Source organism: Aquarana catesbeiana, linkage group LG03, assembly GCF_042186555.1.
Source record: "Aquarana catesbeiana isolate 2022-GZ linkage group LG03, ASM4218655v1, whole genome shotgun sequence".
In the NCBI taxonomy this organism is placed as follows: Eukaryota; Metazoa; Chordata; class Amphibia; order Anura; family Ranidae; genus Aquarana; species Aquarana catesbeiana.
The window spans coordinates 742,519,439-742,531,962 of record NC_133326.1 but is presented as its reverse complement, the minus strand read 5'-3'; the positions used below and the strand labels follow the sequence as shown (position 1 = coordinate 742,531,962).

The window sequence follows — 12,524 nt, the reverse complement described above, 5'->3', positions numbered from 1 at the left end:
AAAAAAAACACCAGAGACGTCAGGTCCCACTACGATGATGGAGTTGGAGTAATAAGCCTACAAATTCAATCAACCTAATAAGGTCGAACTAGCAAATTATTGAAACAGTGTGGTGTATTGGAGAAAAGATAGACCACCAGCCCTGGGGCTTGAAGGGGAGCCAGGATTAGGAGAGGCGTCCACACCCACCCCGAAAAGGGATCATGCTGTGGGCATGGAGCCGCCCCCTTCCCCTGGACCCCGGGTCTCAGGTTAAATCACCCCCATAGGGTGTATCCTGTAACGCAAACCTAAGTTGGTAGCTTGTAAACTTAGAACAAAAACTATATATGGTCAAGTGACCATTCAGACACAGGTGAGGATGGGACTGTATGGAGGGAGGTCTAAGAGGATCAGAATACCTGGTCTCCGAGGAGCCCAAATAGCATAGCGGTAACTCCCCCCGCCACTACAATGCATTACTTATACGGTCTCAGGATAATCACTTATTTATTTAACATGTCCGGTTTGGTTTAAAGATAAAGACGAAGGGAAAGTAAGGGGACAGAAAGAGGCAGGAAAAGAGAGGGGAAAAGCAGGAAAGTCTGGGAGAGAACGTACCCCCAGAGTCACTCACAGCGCAGGTAGGTCAGGATAACTAACGCCAGGATATAAGGGGATATTACAGAACTTGGCCCAGGGTTCCCAGGTAAGTTCGAATAACCGTGCTTTGTCTTGTATTATACTGACTATCTTCTCCTGGGACATAATCCAGGAAATTTTATGCTTCACCGCAGTAAAAGGGACCCTATGCTTTTTCCAGCAGGCTGCTATTGTAATTTTAGTGCCAAGTAACATAAAAAAGATCAGTTTTTGGGTATATTTATCCACCTTATCTACCTTCTGATTCAACAGAGCAATCTCAGGAGATTGAGGAATCGGGAGGGTTGTTACTTTTCGAATCACTGAAAAGACTTTGTTCCACAAGCTCCTGATTCTTGGGCAAGTCCACCATATATGGTACATTGTACCTATATGGTTACACCTTCGGAAACACAGCGGGGAAGCATCCGGATATATCTTCGCAAGGAGAGAGGGGACCCTGTACCACCGGGTTAGTATCTTAAGGCTAGTTTCAATCAGTGAAATATTTAAAATGCCTTTGAAGGAGCGTTGAAAGCAGGAAAACCAGTTATCCTTTTCCCAGGAAATATCAAGGTCCTTTTCCCAGGAGATGGCATAGGGAGGTTTGGATGTCACCGAGGCTAGAGCGGCATAAATGATGGATATCCCCCCTCTCTGATCCGTGGCACCTGCACACCATGATTCATAACTAGTGATCTTAGGAGGGTCTGGTTTATTTGGCCAGATGGATTTAAGGAAATGTTGTATTTGCATGAACCGAAAATGTTCCGCGGTGGGCATCTCAAGTTTACTAGTGCAGAAGGCACGAGATAAAGGACCTGTAGATGTGAAGTAGTTGCCTATTCTGAGTAAGCCTTTATTTAACCACCAACTGAAAGCTAGGATGTTCATTCCCGGCGGAAAATCAGGGTTATGAAATAAATGCGTCAGGGGCTTAAGGTCAGAGATCAGGGAGGGATTTTTATGTAATCGGTCGCACAAAGCTAGTGAGTGGGAAAGCGTGGGGGCTAAAATGGGCAGTCTCCGCTTAGTAGGAGACCAGATCAGATAGTCAATAGTATGTAGAGGAATAGCTTGGCGTTCCATTGATACCCAGTCTGGTTTGGGGCCTTTTGAGTACACTATGGAGATCTGGGCTAGCTGAGCGGCCTGGTAGTACCACCATATGTTGGGTACGGCTAATCCCCCATGTGACTTAAGCCTGAATAGAATGCTGTTCGAGCAACGACTACCCTTAGATCCCCAAATGAATTGTGTAATTTTGGATTGAAGAGTCTGTATTTGAGACTTTTGGATGGGAATGGGTAAGGACCTAAATAGGTACAGTATGCGGGGTAGGAGGGTCATTTTGACCGCATGAATACGGCCTAACCATGAAAGGTTGTGTTTATTCCAAGTAGATAGGTCAGAGGTTAATTTACGGAAGATGGCCGGGTAATTCGATGAGTAGAGGGAAGCTATACTATTGGAGAGGTTAACCCCTAGGTACGGAAGAGATGACGATTTCCAGGAAAACGGGAAATGGTTTTGTAAACTACTTAGAATGTCGGGGGGACCGTTATATTTAAAGCTAGTGATTTAGAGACATTAACTCGAAGGCCTGAAATTTCACCAAATTTGTCGAGGAGAGAGAAAATATTAGGGGTCGATATCAGAGGGGAAGTGACAAAAAGCAGCAAGTCGTCAGCAAAAAGGGCGCATTTGTGCTCTTGTTTACCACAGACTACCCCCTTAATATCCGGATGATTTCTAATAGCAATAGCCAGAGACTCCATCGCTATGGCGAAAAGGAGGGGGGACAAGGGGCAGCCCTGCCTGGTACCCTTCTCTATAGACAGAGGTTTGGAGTAGTAGCCCTGCATTCTGACCTGTGCACTAGGTCCTGAATACAGGGCTCGTAAGGTGCCCAAGAAATTTGGACCAAATCCCCATCGCTCCAGGACACTGAATAGGTATGGCCAGGTAATAGTATCAAAAGCTTTCTGTAGGTCAATTGATAACAAGTATCCTTTTTGTTGGGATCCTCCATCCCATTGGGAGTTGAGGAGGGAGATGATGTCAACTGCCCTTCTGATCTGATCTGGTCCTTGTCTCCCTGGGATAAAGCCCACCTGGTCTCTATGGATGTAGAGAGCTATGCAAGACGCTAGTCTGTTTGATAGGACTTTTGTAAGAATTTTTAGATCATTATTGATTAAAGAGATGGGACGGTAATTGGAGACCAAAGAGACATCTTTACCAGGTTTCGGTATGACTGATATGAATGCAAGGTTAAGGGCTTTATCCAAGGGAGAACCAGACCGGAGAGAATTGAAGAACTTGACCAAATACGGAGCTAGTAATGGTCCGAATTTCTTATAGTACCCGACTGAAAAACCGTCTGGTCCCGGGGCTGAGTTTTGTTTGAGCTGTTTGATCACCCCGAGAACTTCCGATTCCGAAATTGGTTCATCTAGGAGCTCCGAATGTTCAAAGGATAATCTTGGAAGAGGGAGATTGTCTAGGAAGTCTGATATGGGGGGCGGGGCTGCTGAGAGTTCTTTCTTATATAGCGAAGTATAGAAGTCATGGAATACATCCATGATGCGGTTCGGATTTTGAGATAGTGTCCCTGTTAGAGTGCGGATTTTGGGAAAGGAGAAGGAGCGAGGTCTTGGAGACAGTTTGGCTGCTAATTTAGTCCCTATTTTGTCTGCCTGATAGTAGAAACGAGCCCCAGACCATCGAAGATGCTTCTCAGCTTCGGTGGTAAGTGCTAGGTTTAGGGAGATCCGAGTCACTTTCAAGGGCATCTAGGGATTCCCTGGTAGGGTTCCTTTTATGGGCCCTGCTCAGGGACTGGAATTTTAATTGGAGGTTGTTAATGTCTGCTGTACGTTCTTTTTTAAGGCGGGAGGTGATTTGGATGATTTTTCCTCTAAGTACCGCTTTATGCGCTGCCCACACAGTTTCTGGGGAAACCTCCCCGGTATTGTTTAGTCGAAAGTATTCTTGTATTTCCTGTGCTAGGATTTTGCAATTGATTTGATCGCTTAAAAGCCCTTCGTTAAGGCGCCATATGAATTGTTTACTATTACCATGAGAATGCTGTAAGAATAATAGGACTATGGAGTGATCTGAGAGGGAGGAGTCCCTAATGACCGCTTCATTAGCCGACGGGATGTTGTGGGCTTGAATAAAAATATGATCAATTCTAGTGTAGAGACGATGTGGGGCCGAATAGTGTGTATAATCTTTGGATCTGGGATTCATTTCTCTCCAGATGTCCACGAGGCCACGGGAACAAAGTGTCGCGGCTATTTTAGTACTTTGTTTTGGAGGTTTCCTAGATCTAGAGGCGCCTGGCACCAATTTGTCTAGTGAGAGGTCAAAGGGGAGATTTGTGTCTCCACCCATGATTATTTTCCCTTCCAGTTGTGGGCCTAGCGTGGACATCATAGCGGAGAAAAAGGAGGCCTGACCTTTGTTTGGAGCGTAAAAAGAAATGAAGGAGTATTGGTCGCCTTCTAAAGAGCCTTTTACTAAGATAAACCTGCCTGCTTGGTCTTTAATGACATCAGTCGGGGAGAACTTAAGATGTTTTGCAAAGCAGATTGCAACCCCCTTAGTTTTGTTGTCAGCTTTGGAGAGAAAGAACTGAGGATAGTTTTCATGTATGTAGGAGGGACTATAGGAGGATGGGAAGTGTGTTTCTTGTAGTAATAGGACTGCTATTTTTTGAGATTTGTAGTGATTAAATAATTTACGTCTCTTAACCGGGGAGTTCATCCCTTGAACATTATGTGAAGCTATGCAAATGGGCGGAGGGGGAATAAGTGTGTCAGTGTGCATGGATCAGAGGGAGGGATAAACGCATCATATAGAGTGAGCTTACCTGAGCTAGCAAGATTTGGGTAAGTGTCCAAACCCCCGAAGCCGGACAATTTTGGAACCTAGCCTGTAGACCTTCGGCTGGGCTTCTGAGTGACTCTAGGAATAGGTGGGAGAAGGGAAGAAAAGGAGGAAGGACGGTCAAACCTGAGAAGTAAAAACAGGACATATCAATAACAATATAAAGGAAGACAGTATAGGTGTTCATCATACAGCTTATTAGTAACCTAAGTTTCCCTGTAGGAGGGGAGGACTTCCTGCCTCCTACACAGGTTTTTTTCCCAAAAACCAAAACCCCTAACAGGGGGGTTGTGGAAAGCTCTCCGAGTGGGGGAAAAAAAAATACCACTCCGAGACAAATGGAGGCGAAGTGCAGCCGCTCCAGCCATGCCGCCAAAAAGAAGATCGACTACTAAAATTTTTCGAGGAGGAAGGATGGAAAAACAAGACCAATCAATGAAAAATGCAGGGAGGGGAAAAACAGAAGAAAAAAAAAAAAAAAATTTAAAAAGTTTAATGAGGATGTGAGGCAAATTGACAGAGTCACCTCATCCAGTGTTAGTTAAGGCCCAAACCCTGCTAGAAGGGAGAGGGGGACATACAAAAATCAGTGTCCCAATGCCAGGTGGGCGTGTCATAGTAAGGGAAGAACACAGTTGATTGCAGACTGTTCCTTAAGGTGGGCGGCCATCTTTCGATCTCTTAGCCTGTTGCTTGTTCCATAGGGGTTGGATGGGGCTCGTTGGAGGTCTTTTCGCAGGGTTTGGGGTCTTGGGGTCCAGAGCAGAAGCAGAAGTTGGGGAGTGGGATATAATTCCTAGTTGTAGCATCAGACGTTCCCCATCTCCAAAGTTCGTAAAGCTGTACGATTTGTTCAAGTAGGCAAAATTTAGGCGAAAAGGAAATGACCACCTATAAGTGATCGATTTTTGGGACAGGATAAGTAGGAGGGGTTTTAATGATCTTCGTCGCTGTATGGTGAAGGGCGAGAGATCAGCGAAAATTTGAATGGAGTGCCCTTGAATGGAAAGGTTGTCAGTTTCCCTGGCTTTATGCATGACTTCCTCTTTAACTCTATAGAAGTGAGGTTTCACAACAATGTCTCTGGGTAGGCCATCTTGGCGGGGGGGTTGGAGAGCTCTGTGTGCTCGATCCAGTTCCAGCTTATAATCCGGTATGTCAGGGATCAAATTTTTGATGAAAGCGCGGACTACTTTGTCTGTGTCTTTGAACGATTCCGGAAGGCCTCTCAGTCTGAAATTGTATCTGCGTGATCGATTCTCGAGATCGTCAAGCTTTGCATATGCCATATCTAGCTGTTCATGTAGGTCATGGATCCTTTCAGTGTTCTGGTTGGCCATAGCAATCGTTTGATCAGTTTTAACTTCGATCGCTTCAATTCTCGCCCCCAGATGCTGCAGGTCTGCCTGTATGGTAGATGTGATTTGTGAGGCAGTATGAGCCAGTCCCTTTGAGAGCATATTTGAGAAGGTTTCCATTAAAGAGGAAAAGTCTGAGGGAGTAGGGGCAGGGGGGCTGCTCTGATTGCCTGGGGGAGCCTGGATGTAATTACTTTCATCCATCGGTGTGAGGGGGGAGCCGTCAGTGAGTCTACTATTTGTGATGTCTGAGGTGGAGGAAGAAAATAGCCCATCCTGATGGGTACTCACTGTTTGGAGATGTTTCCCTGTGTTGCGGGAGGGTAGAGGAGGAAAATCTTCCAAGGATTCCTCCAGATGCTGTGTTAGGCCTCGAGCCGCGCTGGCAGCCGCCATCTTTGCAGAGGCCGCGATCTGAGGGCCGGGTTCTAGAAGTCGGGATAAATCCCGTCTGGCAGAGCCCCCGGTCATACGGGGGGGTCCTTCAGGTCCTCAGGGACTGTCGAGGGGGTCCGGTCGGCTGTTTCCTCCTCTAATGCTGGCTGCGGCGGCTAAGTCAGGCTGGAGCGGAGCGGAGCTCTTAGAACGTGCGACCGCTCATGGAGCCTCCGCGCATGCGCCTCTCAGAAGATAATATTTTATTCCTCATACACACATGAAACAGTGATGGCACATGACATAGTTACATAGTTACATAGTAGGTGAGGTTGAAAAAAGACACAAGTCCATCAAGTCCAACCTATGTGTGTGATTATGTGTCAGTATTACATTGTATATCCCTGTATGTTGTGGTCATTCAGGTGCTTATCTAATAGTTTCTTGAAGCTATCAATGCTCCCCGCTGAGACCACCGCCTGTGGAAGGGAATTCCACATCCTTGCCTCTCTTACAGTAAAGAACCCTCTACGTAGTTTAAGGTTAAACCTCTTTTCTTCTAATTTCAATGAGTGGCCGCGAGTCTTGTTAAACTCTCTTCTGCGAAAAAGTTTTATCCCTATTGTGGGGTCACAGTACGGTATTTGTATATTGAAATCATATCCCCTCTCAAGCGTCTCTTCTCCAGAGAGAATAAGTTCAGTGCTCGCAAACCTTTCCTCATAACTAAGATCCTCCAGACCCTTTATTAGCTTTGTTGCCCTTCTTTGTACTCGCTCCATTTCCAGTACATCCTTCCTGAGGACTGGTGCCCAGAACTGGACAGCATACTCCAGGTGCGGCCGGACCAGAGTCTTGTAGAGTGGGAGAATTATCGTTCTCTCTGTGGAGTTGATTGCCTTTTTAATGCATGCCAATATTCTGTTTGCTTTATTAGCAGCAGCTTGGCATTGCATGCCATTGCTGAGCCTATCATCTACTAGGACCCCCAGCTCCTTTTCCATCCTAGATTTTCCCAGAGGTTCTCCCCCCAGTGTATAGATTGCATTCATATTTTTGCCACCCAAATGCATTATTTTACATTTTTCTACATTGAACCTCATTTGCCATGTAGTCGCCAACCCCATTAATTTGTTCAGATCTTTTTGCAAGGTTTCCACATCCTGCAGAGAAGTTATTGCCCTGCTTAGCTTAGTATCGTCTGCAAATACAGAGATTGAACTGTTTATCCCATCCTCCAGGTCGTTTATGAACAAATTAAATAGAATTGGTCCCAGCACAGAACCCTGGGGGACCCCACTACCCACCCCTGACCATTTTGAGTACTCCCCATTTATCACCACCCTCTGAACTCGCCCTTGTAGCCAGTTTTCAATTCATGTACTCCCCTTATGGTCCATGCCAACGCACCTTATTTTGTACAGTAAACGTTTATGGAGAACTGTGTCAGATGCTTTTGCAAAATCCAGAAACACTACGTCTACGGGCTTTCCTTTATCTAGATGGCAACTCACCCCCTCATAGAAGGTTAATAGATTGGTTTGGCAAGAACGATTCTTCATGAATGCATGCTGATTACTGCTAATGATATCGTTCTTATTACTAAAATCTTGCATATTGTCCCTTATCATCCCCTCCAAGAGTTTACATACTATTGATGTTAGGCTAACTGGTCTGTAATTCCCAGGGATGTATTTTGGGCCCTTTTTAAATGATGGTGCTACATTGGCTTTTCTCCAATCAGCTGGTACCATTCCAGTCAATAGACTGTCTGTAAAAATTAGGAACAACGGTCTGGCAATCACTTGACTGAGTTCCCTAAGTACCCTCGGATGCAAGCCATCTGGTCCCGGTGATTTATTAATGTTAAGTTTCTCAAGTCTAATTTTAATTCTGTCCTCTATTAACCATGGAGGTGCTTCCTGTGTTGTGTCATGAGGATAAACACTGCAGTTTTGGTTACTGAAGCCCCCCGATTCACTCGTGAAGACTGAGGAGAAGAATAAATTCAATACCTTCGCCATCTCCCTATCCTTTGTAACCAGATGTCCTTCCTCATTCTTTATGAGGCCAATATGGCCTGTCCTTCCTTTTTTTACTGTTTACATACTTAAAGAATTTCTTGGGATTTTTTTTGCTCTCCTCCGCTATGTGTCTTTCATGTTCTATCTTAGCCATCCTAATTGCACCCTTACATTTCTTGTTGCATTCTTTATAAAGTCTGAATGCTGAGGATGATCCCTCAACCTTGTATTTTTTGAAGGCCTTCTCCTTTGCTTTTATATGCATTTTTACATTGGAGTTAAGCCATCCAGGATTTTTGATCGCTCTTTTAAATTTATTACCCAATGGGATACATTGGCTAATACCCTTATTTAATATGCTCTTAAAGCAAACCCATCTCTCCTCCGTATTCTTTGTTCCTAATATTTTATCCCAATTTATGCCTTTTAGCAAGGTTTGTAGTTTAGGGAAATTGGCTCTTTTCAAATTCAGTGTCTTTGTGTTCCCTTCATGTTTCCTATTTGTGTGGTTTATACTGAAACTAATTGACCTGTGGTCGCTGTTACCTAAATTGCCCCATATTTCCACATCTGTTATCAGGTCTGTATTGTTGGTAATCAGTAGATCTAGTAATGTTTTATTTCTAGTTGGTGCATCTACCATCTGACCCATAAAATTGTCCTGCAAGACATTAAGGAACTGGCGAGCCTTAAATGAATGCGTGGTTCCATCCGCCCAGTCTATGTCTGAATAATTAAATTCCCCCATTATGATAACCCTTCCCATCCTTGCTGCTAATCCAAATTGTAATAGGAGATCCGTCTCCTCTTCCTCCCTCAGGTTAGGGGGCCTATAGCATACTCCCAGTATTATTTTCCCCTTAGCTTCATCCCTTTGGAGCTCTACCCATAAGGATTCCACCTCCTCTCTAGCTCCCTCAGTGATGTCATCTCTCACATTCACTTGTACATTATTCTTGATATATAGGCATACCCCTCCCCCTTTTTTACCCTCTCTATCCTTGCGGTATAGGGTATACCCTTGAATGTTTGCCAGCCAATCATGAGAGCTGTTGAACCAGGTCTCTGAAATTCCCACAAAATTCAAATCCTCCTTGTACAACAGTATCTCTTGTTCACCCATCTTGTCCGCCATGCTCCTGGCATTGGTGAACATGCCACATAGTTTAGACCGGTCGCATATTGTCCTCGTATTGGGTGTTTCGAGATTGCAACTAGGCCTAGCTACTATACTCACCTTGTGTTTTTGTGCTTTGGTTAACCTACCACTAATGCCCCCAATACTACCCTCTGGAATATCTTCCACGCTGGCAATCTCTGTCTCTGGACCCTCCCCCCATCGCCTAGTTTAAAAACCCCTCTAACTTTTTGGCCATCTTCATTCCCAGCAGATCTGCACCCTCCTCATTTAGGTGCAGTCCGTCCCTCATATAGTACCGGTTACCGACTGAGAAGTCAGCCCAGTCCTCCAGGAACCCAAACCCCTCCTTACTACACCAGCTCTTCAGCCACTTGTTTAATTCCCTAATCTCCTTCTGCCTTTCTGGTGTGACTCGATGTACCGGTAGTATTCCTGAGAATACTACCTTGGAGGTCCTTTTCCTCAATTTAGTTCCTAAGTCCCTAAAATCGCTCTTTAGGACACTCCATCTGTCTCTGACTTTGTCATTGGTGCCAACGTGCACCATGACAGCCGGGTCTTCCCCAGCCCCTCCCAGTAATCTGTCCACAAGATCCGTGATGTGCCGAACCTGAGCGCCCAGTAGACAACATACTGTTCGGCGCTTCAGGTCTTGGTTACAGATTGCCCTCTCTGTCCTTCTAAGAATTGAGTCCCCTACCACCAGAATCTGTCTTTCCTTTCCCTTCCCTGCCCCCCCCACTCTTACTGGAGGAGTTCTTCCCCCGGCAGCTAGGAGAGTCCCTCAGCTCCAGCAGTGCTGGTCCCTGACTGGTTTCACCAATGTCACTCAATGGAGCGTACTTATAGGGATGCTCCAGTCCTGGATCAGCCTCCCTGGCACTTCCCCCTCTACCCCTCCTGACTGTCACCCATCTACTGTTTGCTAGTGCCTGCACCTCTTTGTCTCCACCCGCCTCTGTGCTGGCCCCTGCCGGCACCTGCCGTGTACGTTCCTGGCTCTCCTTTAGTATGGAGGGACTTCTCAGTGCTGACAGTTGCTTCCCCAGATTCAGAAACTGGGCTTCCAGGGAAACAATGCGCTTTCATTTTGCACAGCAGTATTCGCCCTCGATCGGATGATCAAGGAACGCATACATGCAGCAAGATGTACAAAGAGTCGCCTCTCCACACCCGCCGGGCATCGCACCTATTAAATTTAGTGAGGATTTGGGGATTTTACCCTGTCCAAATTACCTAAAAGCTAGCTTCCTGGCACTAATACTCAAGACAATACATGGGTACTCACAGACCTACTTGCAATCGCAGAACAGTCGCAGACCTACGTGCACTCGCAATACTCAAGTATACAGTACACAATACACAAGTACTAACGATCCACACACACTACTCAGAAAACACTCAGGTACTCACACTACACAGGTACTATGACCCCTGTTATAACCTCCTGTTTTAAACTCTGGTATTTAACTCACAACTTATACCAGTTACACTTACACAACGTTCCACAGCCTCAGACTGAGCACGCTCAGACTGAGTCCTACACCTACACCTACACCATTTCTCTTTATCAATATTTACCTAGGATGTGGTGTTATCTATGTTTGGTCCTCTGTTTCATTTTTTTACGATTTTGTTTTGTTGTAGTCTGGATCAGTGGGGGTACTACCAGGGTCACAAAGGTTGCACTTGAGACCAGGCCCTGGCATTCCACCACTGTAGCGGTGCCAAGATGGCAGGAAGGGGGCCCACTTCAGAACATGGGCTTAGTTCACACTTCTGTGATCCCAACATTTTGCAACTTGCTTGCAATTTCCTTGTGACTTGCTTGCGATTCTGTGATTGAACATTGTGGTCTATGGCACTCAAATCGCACCAAAGTCACAGAAAGGTATTGCAGGATCCTTTTTCTTTGTTGCTGTGACTTGAGTTGCCTTGATTATGACAGCACCCATTGAAATGAATGTGTTTTGACTTGTCATGCGACTTTGTATTGCAAGTCACATGATGAGTCGCAGCAGTGTGAACCAGAGGTTATAATGGGCCCACGACAGGAACAAGTGGAAAAGGCTAGAGAAAGAGCCCCTGCCTCAGAGGGAAGAGCCCCACTCTTTGAGGAAAGGGCCTGGGACTGATGGAAAGGGCAGCAGCAGTCATATTGGCTCTTCATGGTTTTTTGCACTGGTGCCCTGAAGGTTCTAGTTACTCCTCTGGTCTGGATGGTGTGTCCATAGTTTGGATGCTTCCAGAGTCCTCCTGTATTTCATGGGATATCTTCTTTTAAGGTCCCATTATTCGAGTTTATGGTTAGAATACAATATTTCCAACTCTGTCTTATAAATACTATGTCATGTGTAAAAAAAGGGAGGACAGACCATATTGGCCCCATAAAGAATGAGGAAGGACATCTGGTTACAAAGGATGGGGAGATGGTGAAGGTATTAAATTTATTCTTATCCTCAGTCTTCATGAGTGAATCGGGGGGCTTCAGTAACCAAAACTGCAGTGTTTATCCTCATGACACAACACATGAAGCACCTCCATGGTTAACAGAGGACAGAATTAAAATTAACAACAGAAAGAGGAGACAAGGGAGTCCCCAGAAAGCAAAAAAGGGGAATGGTCAACTACGGCTTATGGTACAAAAATGCAAAAAGGCTTTATTAAGGGTGGGGGGGGTGGGGGTATTTACATATACAAAAAATTCCAAATATATGTAAGATAAACAATGTATCTAAATAAGTCTTTGCATCTGTTTGCCATTCACCCTCCTGCATGGATTGACACACTTGAAACTGATGAACTGTGAAAATATCATCCTGGTCTAGATTGGAAAAGAGACTAAGCCCTTTCTTTGGAGTGGTTTGTCCTTTGCTCCTTTTATGCTGCATTGAGGAAATAGTGTTTGTGCACTGGACATACCTAGTAACAGGAACGCTGGTCTTTCCATTTCCAAAACAACTGGTGTAAACACATTTAGTGCACTGAGGTTGGAAGCTGCTTGTGGAGGATTTCCTTCTAACAGAGGTTTTAAAAAAAAAAAAAAAAACCCACCTAATTCAGCTATGTAAGGTCTTGTCTATGTGGATATATGTAGTTTCTTTTCAGTAC

At 45.1% G+C, this 12,524-nt stretch overlaps 2 protein-coding genes across 4 annotated transcripts in view; both read right to left on the bottom strand.

Annotated features, from left to right (window-relative positions):
* LOC141133877 (NACHT, LRR and PYD domains-containing protein 3-like) overlaps positions 1 to 12,524 on the bottom strand; it is a 225,850-nt gene that overhangs the window by 58,365 nt on the left and 154,961 nt on the right. Inside the window, exon 3 of one of the 3 annotated variants that reach the window (XM_073623472.1) lies at positions 4,499 to 4,593. The exons of the other annotated variants lie outside the window; for them this stretch is intronic. The gene's annotated coding sequence lies outside the window, so the exon portion shown is untranslated. The remainder of the gene's footprint in view (positions 1 to 4,498; positions 4,594 to 12,524) is intronic. 3 annotated transcript variants of the gene reach the window in all.
* The window catches only part of LOC141133874 (NACHT, LRR and PYD domains-containing protein 3-like), a gene marked incomplete in the record, with an annotated part of 735,962 nt that overhangs the window by 585,503 nt on the left and 137,935 nt on the right, over positions 1 to 12,524 (bottom strand).